This window comes from Antedon mediterranea, chromosome 6, assembly GCF_964355755.1.
Source record: "Antedon mediterranea chromosome 6, ecAntMedi1.1, whole genome shotgun sequence".
Taxonomy (NCBI): Eukaryota; Metazoa; Echinodermata; class Crinoidea; order Comatulida; family Antedonidae; genus Antedon; species Antedon mediterranea.
The window spans coordinates 20,304,127-20,325,203 of record NC_092675.1 but is presented as its reverse complement, the minus strand read 5'-3'; the positions used below and the strand labels follow the sequence as shown (position 1 = coordinate 20,325,203).

Sequence of the window (21,077 nt, the reverse complement as noted above, 5' to 3'; positions counted from 1 at the left end):
ATTAAAATGGTGTCTCTCCTGTGTGTATTCTCAAATGAGTTTTCAAACTCTCAATCTGGTTACATTTCTTTCCACAATGTTCACATTCATATGGTGTCTCTCCTGTGTGTATTCTCATATGTCTTTTCAAATTCCAATTCTGGTTGAATTTCTTTCCACAATGTTCACATTCATATGGTGTCTCTCCTGTGTGTATTCTTAAATGAGTTTTTAAACTCTCAATCTGGTTAAATTTCTTTCCACAATGTTCACATTCATATGGTGTCTCTCCTGTGTGTATTCTTAAATGAGTTTTCAAACTCTCAATCTGGTTAAATTTCTTCCCACAATGTTCACATTCATATGGTGTCTCTCCTGTGTGTATTCTTAAATGAGTTTTCAAACTCTCAATATGGTTAAATTTCTTCCCACAATGTTCACATTCATATGGTGTCTCTCCTGTGTGTAATGTTTCCTCAAATTACTTTTATCTTTAAATTTCTTTCCACAATGTTCACATTCATATGGTGTCTCTCCTGTGTGTATTCTCAAATGTTTTTTTCAGATCGTCATTCTGGTTGAATTTCATCCCACAATGTTCACATTCATATGGTGTCTCTTCTGTGTGTATTCTCAAATGTTTTTTTCAGATCGTCATTCTGTTTGAATTTCGTCCCACAATGTTCACATTCATATGGTGTCTCTCCTGTGTGTATTCTAAAATGTCTTCTCAAATTCCCAATCTGGTTGAATTTCTTTTTACAATGTTCACATTCATATGGTGTCTCTCCTGTGTGTATTCTCGAATGTCTTCTCAAATTCCCAATCAAGTTGAATTTCTTAATACAATGTTCACATTCATATGGTGTCTCTCCTGTGTGTATTCTCAAATGTCTTCCCAAATTCCCAATCTGGTTGAATTTCTTCCCACAATGTTCACATTCATATGGTTTCTCTCCTGTGTGTATTCTCATATGTTTTTTCAGAACGTCATTCCGGTTGAATTTCTTCCCACAATGTTCACATTCATATGGTGTCTCTCCTGTGTGTATTCTCCAATGTCTTCTCAAACACCATTTGTACTTGAATTTCTTTCCACAGTTCACATTCATATGGTGTCTCTCCTGTGTGTTATATGTATTCTCAAATGTATTTTCAGATTGCTTTGAAGTTTGAATTTCTTTTTATGTTCACATTCATATGGTGTCTCTCCTGTGTGTATTTTCAAATGTCTTCTCAAATGTCATTTCTGGTTGAATTTCTTTCCACAATGTTCACATTCATATTATGGTCTCTCTCCTGTGTGTATTTTTAAATGTTTTTTCAGATAGTCATTCTGGTTGAATTTCTTTCAACAATGTTCACAATCATATGGTGTCTCTCCTGTGTGTATTTTCAAATCTTTTTTAAGATTGTCATTCTGGTTGAATTTCTTCTCACAATGTTTACATTCATATGGTGTCTCTTCTGTGTGTACTCTCAGATGTTTTTTAAAATCTTTTTTGAAATCGTCATTTTGGTTGAATTTCTTCCCACAATGTTCACATTCATATGATGTCTCTTCTGTGTGCATTCTCAAATGTTTTTTCAGATTATCAATGTCTTTTAATTTCTTTTCACAATGTTCACATTCATACAAGTGTCTCTCCTGTGTGTATTTTCAAATGTTTTTTTCATATCGTCATTCTGGTTGAATTTCATCCCACAATGTTCACATTCATATGGTGTCTCTCCTGTGTGTATTCTCAAATATCTTCTCAAACTCCCAATCTGGTTGAATTTCTTCCCACAGTGGTCACATTAAAATGGTGTCTCTCCTGTGTGTATTCTCAAATGTCTTCTCAAACTCCATTTGTACTTGAATTTCTTTCCACAGTTCACATTCATATGGTGTCTCTCCTGTGTGTTATATGTATTCTCAAATGTATTTTCAGATTGCTTTGAAGTTTGAATTTCTTTTTATGTTCACATTCATATGGTGTCTCTCCTGTGTGTATTTTCAAAGTCTTCTCAAATGTCCTTTCTGGTTGAATTTCTTTCCACAATGTTCACATTCATATTATGGTCTCTCTCCTGTGTGTATTTTTTAAATGTTTTTTCAGATAGTCATTCTGGTTGAATTTCTTTCAACAATGTTCACAATCATATGGTGTCTCTCCTGTGTGTATTTTCAAATCTTTTTTAAGATTGTCATTCTGGTTGAATTTCTTCTCACAATGTTTACATTCATATGGTGTCTCTTCTGTGTGTACTCTCAGATGTTTTTTAAAATCTTTTTTGAAATCGTCATTCTGGTTGAATTTCTTTTCACAATGTTCACATTCATATGGTGTCTCTCCTGTGTGTATTCTCAAATGTTTTTTTCATATCGTCATTCTGGTTAAATTTCTTCCCACAATGTTCACATTCATATGGTGTCTCTCCTGTGTGTATTCTCAAATGTTTTTTTCATATCGTCATTCTGGTTGAATTTCATCCCACAATGTTCACATTCATATGGTGTCTCTCCTGTGTGTATTCTCAAATGTCTTCTCAAACTCCCAATCTGGTTGAATTTCTTCCCACAATGGTCACATTAAAATGGTGTCTCTCCTGTGTGTATTCTCAAATGAGTTTTCAAACTCTCAATCTGGTTACATTTCTTTCCACAATGTTCACATTCATATGGTGTCTCTCCTGTGTGTATTCTTAAATGAGTTTTTAAACTCTCAATCTGGTTAAATTTATTTCCACAATGTTCACATTCAAATGGTGTCTCTCCTGTGTGTATTCTTAAATGAGTTTTCAAACTCTCAATCTGGTTAAATTTCTTTCCACAATGTTCACATTCATATGTTGTCTCTCCTGTGTGTATTCTTAAATGAGTTTTCAAACTCTCAATCTGGTTAAATTTCTTCCCACAATGTTCACATTCATATGGTGTCTCTCCTGTGTGTATTCTTAAATGAGTTTTCAAACTCTCAATATGGTTAAATTTCTTCCCACAATGTTCACATTCATATGGTGTCTCTCCTGTGTGTAATGTTTCCTCAAATTACTTTTATCTTTAAATTTCTTTCCACAATGTTCACATTCATATGGTGTCTCTCCTGTGTGTATTCGCAAATGAGTTTTCAAACTCCCAATACGGTTGAATTTCTTCCCACAATGTTCACATTCATATGGTTTCTCTCCTTTGTGTATTCTCATATGTTTTTTCAGATCGTCATTCTGGTTAAATTTCTTTCCACAATGTTCACATTCAAATGGTGTTTCTCCTGTGTGTATTATTAAATGTTTCCTCAAATTACTTTTATCTTTAAATTTCTTTCCACAATGTTCACATTCAAATGGTGTCTCTCCTGTGTGTATTCACAAATGAGTTTTCAAACTCCCAATCTGGTTGAATTTCTTTCCACAATGTTCACATTCATATGGTGTCTCTCCTGTGTGTATTCGCAAATGGCTTCTCAAACTCCCAATCTGGTTGAATTTCTTCCCACAATGTTCACATTCATATGGTGTCTCTCCTGTGTGTATTCTTAAATGAGTTTTCAAACTCTCAATCTGGTTAAATTTCTTCCCACAATGTTCACATTCATATGGTGTCTCTCCTGTGTGTATTCTTAAATGAGTTTTCAAATTCTCAATTTGGTTAAATTTCTTCCCACAATGTTCACATTCATATGGTGTCTCTCCTGTGTGTAATGTTTCCTCAAATTACTTTTATCTTTAAATTTCTTTCCACAATGTTCACATTCATATGGTGTCTCTCCTGTGTGTATTCTCAAATGTTTTTTTCAGATCGTCATTCTGGTTGAATTTCATCCCACAATGTTCACATTCATATGGTGTCTCTTCTGTGTGTATTCTCAAATGTTTTTTTCAGATCGTCATTCTGGTTGAATTTCGTCCCACAATGTTCACATTCATATGGTGTCTCTCCTGTGTGTATTCTCAAATGTCTTCTCAAATTCCCAGTCTGGTTAAATTTCATTCCACAATGTTCACATTCAAATGGTGTCTCTCCTGTGTGTATTCTCAAATGTTTCCTCAAATTACTTTTATCTTTAAATTTCTTTCCACAATGTTCACATTCAATTGGTGTCTCTCCTGTGTGTATTCGCAAATGAGTTTTCAAACTCCCAATACGGTTGAATTTCTTCCCACAATGTTCACATTCATATGGTTTCTCTCCTTTGTGTATTCTCATATGTTTTTTCAGATCGTCATTCTGGTTAAATTTCTTTCCACAATGTTCACATTCAAATGGTGTCTCTCCTGTGTGTATTCTCAAATGTTTCCTCAAATTACTTTTATCTTTAAATTTCTTTCCACAATGTTCACATTCAAATGGTGTCTCTCCTGTGTGTATTCACAAATGAGTTTTCAAACTCCCAATCTGGTTGAATTTCTTTCCACAATGTTCACATTCATATGGTGTCTCTCCTGTGTGTATTCGCAAATGGCTTCTCAAACTCCCAATCTGGTTGAATTTCTTCCCACAATGTTCACATTCATATGGTGTCTCTCCTGTGTGTATTCTTAAATGAGTTTTCAAACTCTTAATCAAGTTGAATTTCTTTTTACAATGTTCACATTCATATGGTGTCTCTCCTGTGTGTATTCTCAAATGTCTTCTCAAATTCCCAATCAAGTTGAATTTCTTTTTACAATGTTCACATTCATACAAGTGTCTCTCCTGTGTGTATTTTCAAATGTTTTTTTCATATCGTCATTCTGGTTGAATTTCATCCCACAATGTTCACATTCATATGGTGTCTCTCCTGTGTGTATTCTCAAATGTCTTCTCAAACTCCCAATCTGGTTGAATTTCTTCCCACAATGGTCACATTAAAATGGTGTCTCTCCTGTGTGTATTCTCAAATGAGTTTTCAAACTCTCAATCTGGTTACATTTCTTTCCACAATGTTCACATTCATATGGTGTCTCTCCTGTGTGTATTCTCATATGTCTTTTCAAATTCCAATTCTGGTTAAATTTCTTTCCACAATGTTCACATTCAAATGGTGTTTCTCCTGTGTGTATTATTAAATAAGTTTTCAAACTCTCAATCTGGTTGAATTTCTTCCCACAATGTTCACATTCATATGGTGTCTCTCCTGTGTGTATTCTTAAATGAGTTTTTAAACTCTCAATCTGGTTAAATTTATTTCCACAATGTTCACATTCAAATGGTGTCTCTCCTGTGTGTATTCTCCAATGTCTTCTCAAACTCCATTTGTACTTGAATTTCTTTCCACAGTTCACATTCATATGGTGTCTCTCCTGTGTGTTATATGTATTCTCAAATGTATTTTCAGATTGCTTTGAAGTTTGAATTTCTTTTTATGTTCACATTCATATGGTGTCTCTCCTGTGTGTATTTTCAAATGTCTTCTCAAATGTCATTTCTGGTTGAATTTCTTTCCACAATGTTCACATTCATATTATGGTCTCTTTCCTGTGTGTATTTTTAAATGTTTTTTCAGATAGTCATTCTGGTTGAATTTCTTTCAACAATGTTCACAATCATATGGTGTCTCTCCTGTGTGTATTTTCAAATCTTTTTTAAGATTGTCATTCTGGTTGAAATTCTTCTCACAATGTTTACATTCATATGGTGTCTCTTCTGTGTGTACTCTCAGATGTTTTTTCAAATCTTTTTTTCAAATCGTCATTCTGGTTGAATTTCTTCCCACAATGTTCACATTCATATGATGTCTCTTCTGTGTGCATTCTCAAATGTTTTTTTCAGATTATCAATGTCTTTTAATTTCTTTTCACAATGTTCACATTCATACAAGTGTCTCTCCTGTGCGTATTTTCAAATGTTTTTATCATATCGTCATTCTGGTTGAATTTCATCCCACAATGTTCACATTCATATGGTGTCTCTCCTGTGTGTATTCTCAAATGTCTTCTCAAACTCCCAATCTGGTTGAATTTCTTCCCACAATGGTCACATTAAAATGGTGTCTCTCCTGTGTGTATTCTCAAATGAGTTTTCAAACTCTCAATCTGGTAACATTTTTTTCCACAATGTTCACATTCATATGGTGTCTCTCCTGTGTGTATTCTCATATGTCTTTTCAAATTCCAATTCTGGTTAAATTTCTTTCCACAATGTTCACATTCAAATGGTGTTTCTCCTGTGTGTATAATATTAAATGAGTTTTCTAACTCTCAATCTGGTTAAATTTCTTCCCACAATGTTCACATTCATATGGTGTCTCTCCTGTGTGTATTAAACTCTCAATCTGGTTAAATTTATTTCCAAAATGTTCACATTCAAATGGTGTCTCTCCTGTGTGTATTCTTAAATGAGTTTTCAAACTCTCAATCTGGTTAAATTTCTTTCCACAATGTTCACATTCATATGGTGTCTCTTCTGTGTGTATTCTCATATGTTTTTTCAGATCGTCATTCTGGTTGAATTTCATCCCACAATGTTCACATTCATATGGTGTCTCTCCTGTGTGTATTCTCAAATGTTTTTTTCAGATCGTCATTCTGGTTGAATTTCATCCCACAATGTTCACATTCATATGGTGTCTCTCCTGTGTGTATTCTCAAATGTTTTTTTTCAGATCGTCATTCTGGTTGAATTTTATCCCACAATGTTCACATTCATATGGTGTCTCTCCTGTGTGTATTCGCAAATGAATTTTCAAACTCCTAAACTGGTTGAATTTCTTTCCACAATGTTAACATTCATACGGTGTCTCTCCTGTGTGCATTCTCAAATGTCTTCTCAAATTCCCAATCTGGTTAAATTTCTTTCCACAATGTTCACATTCAAATGGTGTCTCTCCTGTGTGTATTCTCAAATGAATTTTCAAATTCCCAATCTGGTTGAATTTCTTCCCACAATGTTCACATTCATATGGTTTCTCTCCTGTGTGTATTCGCAAATGAATTTTCAAACTCCCAATACGGTTCAATTTCTTCCCACAATGTTCACATTCATATGGTTTCTCTCCTGTGTGTATTCGCAAATGCCTTCTCAAATTTCCTTTATGTTTAAATTTCTTCTTACAATGTTCACATTCATATGGTGTCTCTCCTGTGTGTATTCTTAAATGAGTTTTCAAACTCCCAATCTGGTTGAATTTCTTTCCACAATGTTTACATTCATATGGTGTCTCTCCTGTGTGTATTCTCATATGTCTTTTCAAATTACTTTTATATTTAAATTTCTTCCCACAATGTTCACATTCATATGGTGTCTCTTCTGTGTGCATTTTCAAATGTTTTTTCAGATCATCATTGTCTTTGAATCTCTTCCCACAATGTTCACATTCATATGGTGTCTCTTCTGTGTGAATTCTCAAATGTTTTTTCAAATCATCATTCTGGTTGAATTTCGTCCCACAATGTTCACATTCATATGGTTTCTCTTCTGTGTGCATTCTCAAATGTTTTTTCAAATCGTCATTCTGGTTGAATTTCGTCCCACAATGTTCACATTCATATGGTGTCTCTTCTTTGTGCATTTTCAAATGTTTTTTCAAATCGTCATTCCGGTTGAATTTCTTCCCACAATGTTCACATTCATATCGTGTCTCTTCTGTGTGCATTCTCATATGTTTTTTCAAATCGTCATTCCGGTTGAATTTCGTCCCACAATGTTCACATTCATATGGTGTCTCTTCTTTGTGCATTTTTAAATGTTTTTTCAGATCGTCATTCTGGTTGAATTTCTTCCCACAATGTTCACATTCATATGGTTTCTTTCCTGTGTGTATTCTCATACGTTTTTTCAAACTGTCATTCTGGTTGAATTTCTTCCCACAATGTTCACATTCATATGGTATCTCTCCTGTGTGCATTCTCAAATGTTTTTTCAGATCATCATTGTCTTTGAATTTCTTCTCACAATGTTCACATTCATATGGTTTCTCTCCTGTGTGTATTCTCATACGTTTTTTCAAACTGTCATTCTGGTTGAATTTCTTCCCACAATGTTCACATTCATATGGTTTCTCTCCTGTGTGCATTCTCAAATGTTCTTTCAGATCATCATTGTTTTTGAATTTCTTCCCACAATGTTCACATTCATAAGGTGTCTCTTCTGTGTGCATTTTCAAATATTTTTTCAAATCGTCATTCTGGTTGAATTTCTTCCCACAATGTTCACATTCATATGGTGTCTCTTCTCTGTGCATTCTCATATGTTTTTTCAAATCGTCATTCCGGTTGAATTTCTTCCCACAATGTTCACATTCATATCGTGTCTCTTCTGTGTGCATTCTCATATGTTTTTTCAAATCGTCATTCCGGTTAAATTTCTTCCCATAATGATCACATTCATATGGTGTCTCTTCTTTGTGCATTTTTAAATGTTTTTTCAGATCGTCATTCTGGTTGAATTTCTTTCCACAATGTTCACATTCATATGGTTTCTCTCCTGTGTGCATTCTCATATGTTTTTTCAAACTGTCATTCCGGTTGAATTTCTTTCCACAATGTTCACATTCATATGGTTTCTCTCCTGTGTGCATTCTCATATGTTTTTTCAAACTGTCATTCCGGTTGAATTTCTTCCCACAATGTTCACATTCATATGGTTTCTCTCCTGTGTGCATTCTCATATGTTTTTTCAAATCATCATTCTGTTTGAATTTCTTCCCACAATGTTCACATTCATATGGTTTCTCTCCTGTGTGCATTCTCATATGTTTTTTCAAATCATCATTCTGTTTGAATTTCTTCCCACAATGTTCACATTCATATGGTGTCTTTTCTGTGTGCATTCTCAAATGTTTTTTCAGATCGTCATTCTGGTTGAATTTCTTTCCACAATGTTCACATTCATATGGTGTCTCTCCTGTGTGTATTCTCATATGTCTTTTCAGATCGTCATTCTGGTTGAATTTCTTCCTACAGTGTTCACATTCATATGGTGTCTTTTCTGTGTGCATTCTCAAATGTTTTTTGAAATCGTCATTCTGGTTGAATTTCTTCCCACAATGTTCACATTCATATGGTGTCTCTTTTTTGTGCATTTTCAAATGTTTTTTCAGATCGTCATTCTGGTTGAATTTCTTTCCACAATGTACACATTCATATGGCGTCTCTTCTGTGTACTCTCCCAAATGTCTGCTCCATCCACTATTTAAATCTAGACAAAGTCTGACAACGTTCACTTGACATCGAAGAAATTTAAACTCTTGGTGTGTTTGAAGTTTATCTCCACAATGTTCACATTTGTATAAATTCATTATTCACAGATGGCATAAGTACTGTAAGACTGACTTGCCCCGGCTGTCCACCGCTGGATATTGGTACACTGTCAAGAAGTCACTGAAAAAAAGAAATTACCCACCATTCATTAAAAAAATCACTGAAATAAAAATTGTGTACTAAATTATATTGTAAATAAAAACATCATTTGAAAGTATAGTTTGAATTTAGAGTAGGAGTCTAGGACAAATAACAACTCAAATCAAGTTGATCCAGAATTAAGTAACCCGAATTGTACCTGGGACGCAGAAATTCCAACCCGGTTTCTGAACCACACGGGTAAAGGACCCGTCTGCACGGTTCCAGTCTGGCGCTGGCAAAGCCAATGTTTCATTTTTACGCGGCCATGCGCATATCGATTGGCGCATAGCCATGTGGAGCATAGTGAAAATGAAACATTGCCATTCGATTTGCCGAACCAGAACCATGCCGGAACAGGTGTGAAAGGCCCTTAAGTGATGCGCAATGTATTCTGCATCAAGTCAACCTGATGCGTATTCGCGGTGTAAACAGTCCCGCGTGTTTTTTCCGGTTGGTTGCTATCCTTGCTCACTATAGTATTTAATTTACATACAATTAAGACTGATTTTTTTTTTTTTTCACATATTAAATAATTAAATGTATAGTTATTTTTTTGTTATTTTTTTTCAGAAATATTATTTTTCACGAGTAGACACAATTTGTTTGTATTGCCATAAAAAAATTAAGGTGATAATGAGCAGACCATTACATGGTGTCTCTTCATCCATGAGAGGGCGATATTTCAATTAATCTAGAACATTTACACGGGTTGGTATTTTGCAGTGTAAATACACGCAACCAGTGTCTGACACTTTCCGGGTTAATGAATCAGGTGTGAAATGGAAATTTATCTGGACATGACACAAGTTTGGTTTAAAGTCCCATTCCTACAGTACGTTTTTTAAATCCAATTTAAGGTCACAAACTACATTTAATGTAAAAATAATTCTATGGTCCTATTGCGATAACCTTTTTCATCATTGAATGGTTAAAATTACCATAAAATAAAACGTATATTTAAGACAAGGAATGACCGGGTTTAATGTTTTTAAAAGTAATATACTGTATGCATTATTTTTACAAGACATCACAAATTGTAGGGAATGGGTCTTTAATGCCAACATAATATGTCCACATAGGAACTAGTGAAATGAATATAGTTTATACAAAATAATAACTCAGAAGCAACTGATTAATTATAAAGCAAAGGAATATTTATTTTCTGTCCTTTACTTATTCTTGACATTTGTTACTTTATATTGAGCTTTATTATAAAATTGAAAAAATTCATCTCCTTCCCAAAATATTTTTGAAATCAAATTTTCGTTTTTCATGAAGGTGGAAATAAACGTTGAAACTTTAATACCAACGTTTCGTGCGTTAGCATCGCACTTTTTCAAGGTAGTGGTGTCAGCTTGGTTTGCCGACACTGATCATGGCATAAGTCACGTGATGTTGTTGTGACATGCGCCCTCTCTGAGTTATTTCTTGAATACCTCTGGGTGAATCCCAGAGGGGTCATATACGAGGTAAGATCGTTTCACTAATAAAATCATACAAACCTCCATCTCCAAACTTATCAGCCAAAGAAAGAACAGGGCTAAAATTGCTAAAAGAAGATCATGAAATTACAATTTTACCTGCTGACAAAGGCCATGCTACGGTTGTAGTAAACACAACAGGTTATAAAGCTAAGGTTAGTTAGATGTTATCCGACGACCAAGTATATGAACAACTCAAATCAAACCCCACTCCAAAATATAAACGTGCTTTGGTGAACACCCTAAATAGATTGCTTAAGTGAAAAAATCACATATGGGGAAAAATGTAAATTATTCCCGACAGCGGAAAAAACTCCGAGGCTATATTGCACACCTAAAATTCATAAACCAAATTGGCCTTTGAGGCAAATCGTAGATGGCATAGACTCCATTTACTATGAGGTGTCCAAATTTCTAAGAGATATTCTAAAACCAATGGTTGGCAACACCACACACTCAATAAACAACTCTAAAGAACTAGCCACCGAACTAAAAGATCTTCATGTGTCACCTAACCAAACCTTTGTTTCTTTTGATGTAGTGTCTTTGTTTACAAAAACCCCTACAGAAAAATCACTGGAAATAATATATGAATGCTTGAGGGCTGACCAAACGCTACAAAACCGTACAAAACTGAAAGTAGAATATGTTATGGAACTGTTGTCTCTGGTCGTGAACACCGCATACTTTAGTTTTGGAAACATCATATACAGGCAAAAATCTGGCATAGCTATGGGAAGTCCAATTAACCCAATCGTTGCTAACCTGTTTTTAGAATGGTTGGAGACTGAGGCCATAAGCAGGGCAAATGACAACATCAGACCCACTTATTGGCGAAGGTATGTAGATGATGTGTTAGCTGTGGTCAAAAAAGAATCTATAGAAGATCTTAACAAACATCTTAACACCATAGACCCTACTAAAAGTATCAAGTTTACTACAGAAAGAATGACCGATAACACTCTTCCGTTCTTGGACTGCCTCATCACCCTAAAAACTGACGGTACTACAAAAACTTCGATTTACAGGAAACCCACACATACTGACCAATACTTAAACTTCAAATCAAAAAGGCATCCTCTTGAGCACAAGCTGAGCGTCATCAACACACTAGTGGACAGATGCCAAAACATTGTAACAACACAGCAGAGCAAAAGAGAAGAGATGAAGCACATCCAAAAGGTACTTAATTAATATATGTGAATATCCAAATTGGGCCATCAATAGAGTGATACACAAAAAAACAGAAAATAGCCAGAAAAAAGGAGAAAACAAACAAGACATGCGTGGCAGCGTAGCTTTACCCTATGTGAGAGGGCTATCCGAAAAGATACGTAGAACGCTCACTAGCCATAAAATTAACTCTTACTTCGTACCCCAAAACAAATTAAGATCGCATCTAGTACACCCAAAAGATAAGATTAAGCCGGAGGACACAAGTGGAGTAGTGTATGGTGTACCCTGTATGAATTGCAACTTAATATACATAGGAGAAACTGGTAGAAAACTGGGAAACAGAATAAAAGAACATAAAAAAGATGTAGAAGATCACATGAAAGGAGTCATGACAAGGTCAAGCAGAATGTCACAATCAAACATTACACATAAATCTGCAATCACAGACCATGCTATAAAGGAAAACCATACACCTAATTGGGAGGCGAAAGTGTTAAAGAAAGAGGGAAACATCAACAAGAGAGGATGGCAAGAAGCAATTACAATTAGAAAAACTGGAAACAACATGAACAGAGACCAAGGAGGAAAGTGGCTGCCACACATATATGATGACCTGTTAGAAGTGAGACGGCCGGCCGGGGCGGACCCCTCTGGGATTCACCCAGAGGTATTCAAGAAATAACTCAGAGAGGGCGCATGTCACAACAACATCACGTGACTATGCCATGATCAGTGTCGGCAAACCAAGCTGAAACCACTACCTTGAAAAAGTGCGATGCTAACGCACGAAACGTTTGATTAGATAATTGTTTAATTATTAAAAAGTATAAAGACATACGCAACACTGCAACCCTTATACATCGACTGTTAATACCGGTTCTCCCTACTAAAATAATTATACAAAACACTGTAACAGTATGCCATTCATTCAGGTTCAACTACTAGTCCTAACCTACTAGTCCTAACCTACTAGTCCTAACCTACTAGTCCTAACCTACTAGTCCTAACCTACTAGTCCTAACCTACTAGTCCTAACCTACTAGTCCTAACCTACTAGTCCTAACCTACTAGTCCTAACCTACTAGTCCTAACCTACTAGTCCTAACCTACTAGTCCTAACCTACTAGTCCTAACCTACTAGTCCTAACCTACTAGTCCAAAATAATTTATGTCCCTTATAATCTGATTGGCCACACCATTACATTGTGTTTGTGACACTGTACATGCTGTTCTGTATGTTAATAACACAAACTAAATCATTACATAAACCTACATGGTTAAATCATAATTGTATAACAAGAAAATTGTAATATTGATTTTTTACTTACACTACAGTTAACAAATTACAAAATTGAGTTTTGGTAATGTTAATTTTAAAGAAACTCTGCAGAAGAAAAGACTATGATGTTCACAGCACTGATGTTATAATAGAAGTGAATTGTAGAGATTAAGATAACTTGATACATGATATCTGTCTTTGTTTACATACCTATGCCCAATATTTATGAGGTGTGAGTACAATTAAGACCTTGCATATTTAATTAGCTGTAGAACCTCATATACTTAATACACTACACTAAAACATAGTCAATTGACTATGACTAAAACAAAAATTAAAACTGCAAAACTATACAATAATAAAAGGAAGAGAACACTTTCACATAGCTTGGCAGTGTAAAAAAAATGGGTATTAATTAGATCAGACAGAGTGGAAAATACATAGATAATGTGCTTGGGTATATGTGTAATAATGACTTCATGGAATAACTCTCAGGCTAAAACAAGTTTTGTTTATAAATCAACTAAACTATGGAATTCTCTACCAAATAACATAAAATCAGAACTCCATAATATGTCTTTGACAACTTTTAAATCTTCACTATGAAAACATATATGTATTAACCTTTTGCCTTCACAATTGTAAATAGTTTTATATCGGTTTTCTTTCTTTTTGTTTTTGTTTTATATTTTATTTTTGTTGTAAATATGTTTACTGAACCACTTTGGAAATCAGTACATTTGTATTGAAAGTTTATTTCAGTTTAAAGAAAGAACAAATAAAATAAATAAATGTGTTTGAGTATCTCTGTTTTGAATGAACAGTGATAAGACATTTCTTTACATAAGAGAATCCGATGTTTCAACCTCGTCTTTGGTTGATGCGCATGCATCGCTTAAAGCGATATACCCGTCTGGAAAGTTCGACATCAAGTATAGGCCTATACATTTTATTCCTTCAAAGAAACATTATTTCCTATATATCTGTGATTTCTTTTTTAAAGTTTATTAATGTTAAAGCTATAATTAGGTTGGCACCAAGATTCAAAGTACAATATCACTTTTCAACAATATTTTCATATATACCATCCATAATATTCCATTTTGTATAATTTTCAATTTTTACTGGTGAGGCTTGGTTATATTTTGATGGCTTGATTGATTATATGATTTTTAATATCGAAGTATATGTGGACACATTGTTTAGTGGTGTATTTTATACTTTTTTTTCCTCGCAAACATGGGCTCTTATATGCATAATTATTCAGGGGATTATCCACTAAAGATAAATAAAAGTTCACTTTTGCTTTTCGATTTTGTAAATTAATAAACTATAACTAGTGTTTCAATATTGATTGATAAGTTGATTGATAATGCCATAAAATGCAGAACGGTAATAAATAACGCGCGAATAAATAAAGGCCATTGTCGTTATTGGACGCGAGTACAATTTTCACATCGCCTGTTAGCAGGAGGCAGCGAGTATACCACCACAAGCATGGAGTGAAGATTACTCCATCATGATGCAACAAGTAACTGTGGCCTTACTTACCGTCGTACCCGGACGGAAAATGAATGACTATCTCTGAGTTGACGACGCAAGTTTCTATAAATGTCACCAATCCTGGTAATTTTATTTAAAGATTGAGAAACAAATATGATATAACAATAACATTGTCATTGATAATGTCAATATCCTTCCTTCTTTGGTCAGCGTTGATAATTTAAATTATGCTGTACTGTAGCCTCAATAATTAATGCCAGATTGGGAAAAATAATGCCAAATCCCCAAAATGTGGAGGAGGTATATTCAGAGTGTCATTTCGACGATCGAACATTCTCTACTTCTACGGAGCGCCATTTATGCCTTTATTTACTTCCGAAATAGAAATAGTACTACGGTAACTGGTTCAGTGGATCAAATTTAGCACCAGTGGAGCACAGTGATATAAAATAGAAATAAGTCACTAAGTTGATTGGTGGAATGTTTGTGAATATTTGAAGACGTTTGTCATGTGACACGTCTTCATAACGAGGCTGTCATTCATAGGCGTATAATAATACGTACGCAGTGACGGTGTGCGTTTATACACATCAACAAGTGTATACGTACGGACGGTGCTTTATTTAACGTCAATTTAAACTATTATTGGTTGAAGGTTCTTTGTAAATTCTTTTATTAATGACAAATTTGGATATTTTTAAAATAATTTATATAATCTATTTTTTACTTGTTTTTTAGTTTTAAACTTATGTGTTAGAGAAAAGATATTAGTTAAATTGTTGTTTTTTGAAGTTTCTAATTGTGTTATATATTATTTCTATTTTATTTTTGTTTTGTTTTGAGGAGCCTATTCACCACAAGCTTTGCTTTCTTTTAGGCTCCTCCACTGTATATTTATATAGTTGTAAAGTGAAATAAATAAATGAAATGAAATGAAATGACATTGAATGTGTAGGCCGATCGGATTGGTTTGTGAATATTTTACTGTGATTGTCATGTGACACGTCTTCATAACCAGGCTGTCATCACAATGTGTACGCAATGGCATCGTGAGAATGTGTGTATACGCTTAAACTACCTACTACATACAGAAAATGTGTAATATTTTATATTATACAATTATTACAGGTTTCAGGTGATGTATTATTTCTTAGAATGACTTCCAAGGAATTGTAATAAAAGTTTTTACGAGATAAGAAAAAGATGATTGATTATTATTTTAAAAGTATTTTTACATCGATTAAGCATATTTGAATACCTACCGGTATGGTGCCATCCATATTCGACAATACAGTGTCACTATATCTCTTTTAAAAAAAAGCAATATTCATAAAAAAAAAAAATCCGTCGAGGTTCGAACCCCAGCCGATAGCACTCAAAACTGAGCATTACCCGTTACGCCACCAAGTACATGACTGAAAAGCTGATAAAAGTCTATTTATACGTGTATTACGTAATTGATCATTACGTCATAAATATCCTATTAACCTTGCTAAAACCAAAATGATCAGTAATTTAGATCGCCCAAATGTAGTTAAACTGAGCTTCCCTTATGATACCCCGATGGTATTGGCGCGTGTGATAGCAAAAAATATGTACTATTGTAATATAATGTTTGGGTTGTTGAGGTACTAATGAAGACTCTTTACTCGCTTGACTGTCGTAACACATATATTGTTTATTCAGTATAATACTTCAGTACAATATACAACTATAAGTATAGATAAGGAACGCGGAGGATCAATGATGCTGTCAGTGAGGTGTGAAGTGTGTTCGTCTGCTTCTGGAGAAGTGGCTGTAAGGTGTGTCTGGGCCCTTCTGAAACTTGGGAGTATATTGGCTCAGTTCATTTGCATAATGTCATTACATCATCTGTGAGGGTAACGATTGGTCCTAAGTTGATCCAGGGGTGTTTAAGTGGGAGTGATTAACGGTATAATAAGGTATTTCTGTGATGGATGACACTGTCAAATCTGTACTTAAATAGTGTCGATCACTCCTGGTTTAACGATGGGAAAGTCACAAAATTAAGCTAAGTGTTTTCTTTAGGGATTCTATTATAAACTAAATGGTCATTAAAACATCTGGACAAACTCTCCTTTGGACTTTCTGGGTCAAGTTTGTGAACCTATTTGAATTCCGATACAAAGGTCAATTTCTTAAAGGGGGATTCTGGGTTTAAAATTGCTTTTAAATATCGTTTATTTATTAAATAAAAAATATTATAACAATATAGACATTTCAGAATGAAGAAGTAATAACGAGAAATTAAAAAAATTAAATTTCATATACATTTTAGGGTAAATTCATGGAAAGTCTGTTTTTTAGCAGCTTAGGGAAGCTCATTAATATTCATGAGATATTCACAAAATCACGTCACCAGTGGATTCCAAACTCGCGACGTCATGTACGTTGTGTTTGTCAACTAATTTACATCTCTCTCCCCTGTCAAACGACGACCACCATTGTGATCATTGTGAAATACATTTTTTGTAGATTTTCTAAGCTAGGCCTAAAGTGTAATAATAACAGTAGTAGCATATATTTATTTGACATTTAATGAAAAACAAAATTTAGTACAGATACGGAGTCATAAATTAAACTATTTTTATACCTCTATAGTACAGATCGTATTACCGGCTTCACGTACAATACTACTCTAGGCCTAGCCTAATAATAATATGGGCGAGAGCCATTCTGAGTAGGGATTCCATGCCACGATGGCTACGTTAAAACAATGGGGCCCATGGGCCTAGCTAGCCTACTACTAGACGATTGGCCCATAAATAACAAAACCCATCCTATCAACCAAACTCCTAAACAATCTAAACCTAAAACATTCTACAAAATCGGCTGTAAATATTGAAGCAAAACAAGGTCCGATCGCCGTCCACACGTATGGTGTCCCGATCGTCTAAGTAGGCCTAAAATAAATAGGTTTAGTTTACTCTCCAAAAAAGCGGATACTCATGCATCAAGCAAGTAGACCAGGTAGTAGGAAGGAGACCTAGCCGATCCGGCCCAGTTAAAAATTGAGCTAGCTAGTGTAGTAGACCCTATGCGAATTGATACTACCAGGCCTTTTACTATAGGCTGCACTACACAAATATTCCAACTCTCTCATTCGAGCTATATTATCTATACCATTCCGGTAGGTCGAGTCGACCTTCCATCAAATACTGTACATCATGTTGTGATTATAGACGGGGTATACTCGACCCGACCAGTTTGGTATTGTTGTATCTGCTTATCACGTGACGATGCCAGGCATGGGCAGCAGAGAGAGCACGTGTATTTTCGTCTCGCTCGATCCTCAGCAGGAATGTACAGTATACGTTACGCTTCATTGATTTTGATTTTTCCCTAAGTCGGTGCGAAAATCGGCAAACGTAAAGTGCAAACATATCTAATTTTTCACTGTTTTGATGAATTTTCATAAAAAAATGACTTTATAAATGGGAAGAGCGACTAAAATTACATCAGATAAGTATAATTTTACAAAATTAATTGATATGGTTTATGATAACGAGTCGTCGGAAGATGGACCATTTCACGAATTTTCTATTTTGTAACCACAGTGTGATTTTGCCGTAGCTGCACTTGTAATCTGGCCTGATTTCACAGCCTTCGTTCTGCTTCACTGGGCGCTTATATAAATTTAAACTTTTACCGTTCAAGAGACAAACAAATATATTTTACATTTTTTACTATTCATTTTAAACCCGGAACCCCCCTTTAAATATAAAAGTATATCGTTATATCACACTATTTGTAAAACGAATAGCTAAGAGTGGAAAATTTAGATTGGATCAAAGATGGCAGATAATTAATTCATTTAGATGTATAGTATTAAAACCCTTCCCAGTGCAATTCCGTTTTTTACTCTCGTGGTGGATGCGCAAAATGTATAAGTTTGTGTAACGAACAAAGTGCAAACTTTCCTATTTTTACATTCGTCCACGCCACTACACAAGTGACGTAGTTTTAATTACATTATTTATTACTATTTGCTTTTTAGATTAAATTCGAACAAAAAACCCACACTGCATGTGTGCTTTATACTTTTTTAACTCCCCCCTCTTTTTTTTTTCTTAAAACAATCATTTCTTACCATATGTTACCCAAGTACTTGCTGCTACTATTCATGTTTGCGTATTCAGAAATATTACAGTAAACAATATATCCATCTCTTTAAGAATAAACGAACGATTTCACAAAGATTGTTATTATTTGGATTAAATCCTGATAAGTCACATGAAAGGACCCTAACGGAAAAAAGCTCCTAATCTTCCTTATAGGCTATTTTGAATATTTTCTATAAATGTATTTTTGTAATGAGTTTATGTAATGTTATAATTTTGTACGTGGCCTATTTTTTAAATGATTTTTCAAATTAATTCAACCAAGCATACCTTCCAATATAAGGGCGTGTATTGAACAAATTTATAATAAATGTGTTTAAAAAAATATTTTTATAATTAAGTTTCCAGAATGTACAGTATGCCTCAACAACTGAAAAAGCCTATCGATATTTAAAGTACTAATATACAGGGTGTATGTAATTATTATTATGTGTTTATTTGCATTAGGACAGCAATTAAGAAACAGTATTATTTTTTACCTGATATTAAGAATGTTTTATTGTGTTGTCTACACTAAATATATCGTTGTGATTATCCTAAATTAATTTGACTCTCTAAATATCTCTCCTTCAAAATAAAAGAAAAACAATTTATATTTATTTTTAAAAAAAATCCGTAGAGAATCGTTGAACCCCAGCTATTAGAGTTGAGAGAATTCAAACGATAGTTACTAGAGCACTATCTGTTATGCAACAATGTACATGAGTAATAAAGGGTGACAATAGTATAGTCTTATACGTCATAAATTTGCATATTCATGACGTAATTTTGAAGAAACGAATCTAGTTTTAGCCTTGCAATAAACCAGAGGGCCGGATAGCTCAGTCGGCAGAGCGTCGTGTTGAATCGATCCCTTGTCGGTCGGTGGAATAGAGTTATTTTTGGCGCCCTCAATTTTAGGAATACTTAAGTTATGTCAGAAATATAAATAGAAATGTGTTAAGATTCCGATGCCTAGTCTCTCTATTTGTTTAAATACATATGCAATTGTAATAAATAATTTCAAAAAAGTTTTTAAAAAGTGTTACTACATATCTTACAATAATTTCTTAAATTTCAAGACTTGGATTGGTTGAGTTCGCATACTTAAAGTAATCATGGAGAAAAAGCTCAGCTTAACTTACCGTACGTACAATGACAACATATACCACAAAACATGGTTTTTTAGTCGAGTCTCACAGAATATTCACAAAATAAAAATAGATGGACCTTCTTTATAATAATGGTGCTTTTTTTTCCTAAAAGATTTGAAGGATGAAGGTATATCGAGAAAAACCCACAATATAATAATTCAAGGTACTGTATATTTATTCATAAACACATCATACAATATCTTTATGTTGAATTCAACAAACATATATAAAATATGCAACAAATATAAAATTTTAACGATCACAGCTCAAAAAAACTTATTTTTAAACAGAAAATAAAACATCAAAAGAAAAAAAAACAATCACAAAAAAGTTCTCTAAAGCTATGTCTACACATTTTAGTCTCATAAAGTTTGATAGTGTAGACAGAGCTGATAAGATATATTAGTTAGGCCTATACTATAATATTCAATGATATTGAAAATATAAAACAATTAAAGAGAAAAAAGATCACAAAACTTAATTATCAATGAACAATTCCTTCCCACAATGTTTAAGATGTCTCTCCTGTGTGCACTCTCAAATGTCTTCTCCTGCCATTATGATTTTTTGATTTTTTTCCTGTGTGCACTCTCATTTGAGCTTTTAAGTGCCCATTCTGTTTGAATTTCTTCCCACAATGTTCACATTCATATGGTGTCTCTCCTGTGTGTATTCTAAAATGTCTTCTCAAATTCCCAATCTGGTTGAATTTCTTTTTACAATGTTCATATTCATATGGTGTCTCTCCTGTGTGTATTCTCAAATGTCTTCTCAAATTCCCAATCAAGTTGAATTTCTTTTTACAATGTTCACATTCATATGGTGTCTCTCCTGTGTGTATTCTCAAATGTCTTCCCAAATTCCCAATCAAGTTGAATTTCTTTTTACAATGTTCACATTCATATGGTGTCTCTCCTGTGTGTATTCTCAAATGTCTTCTCAAATTCCCAAGCTGGTTGAATTTCTTTTTACAATGTTCACATTCATATGGTGTCTCTCCTGTGTGTATTCTCCAATGTCTTCTTAAACTCCATTTGTAATTGAATTTCTTTCCACAATTCACATTCATATGCTGTCT

General features: G+C 34.1%; 1 pseudogene; it reads right to left on the bottom strand.

Moving 5' to 3' along the window:
- Positions 1-21,077, bottom strand: part of LOC140052468 (uncharacterized) — a 62,807-nt pseudogene that overhangs the window by 16,557 nt on the left and 25,173 nt on the right.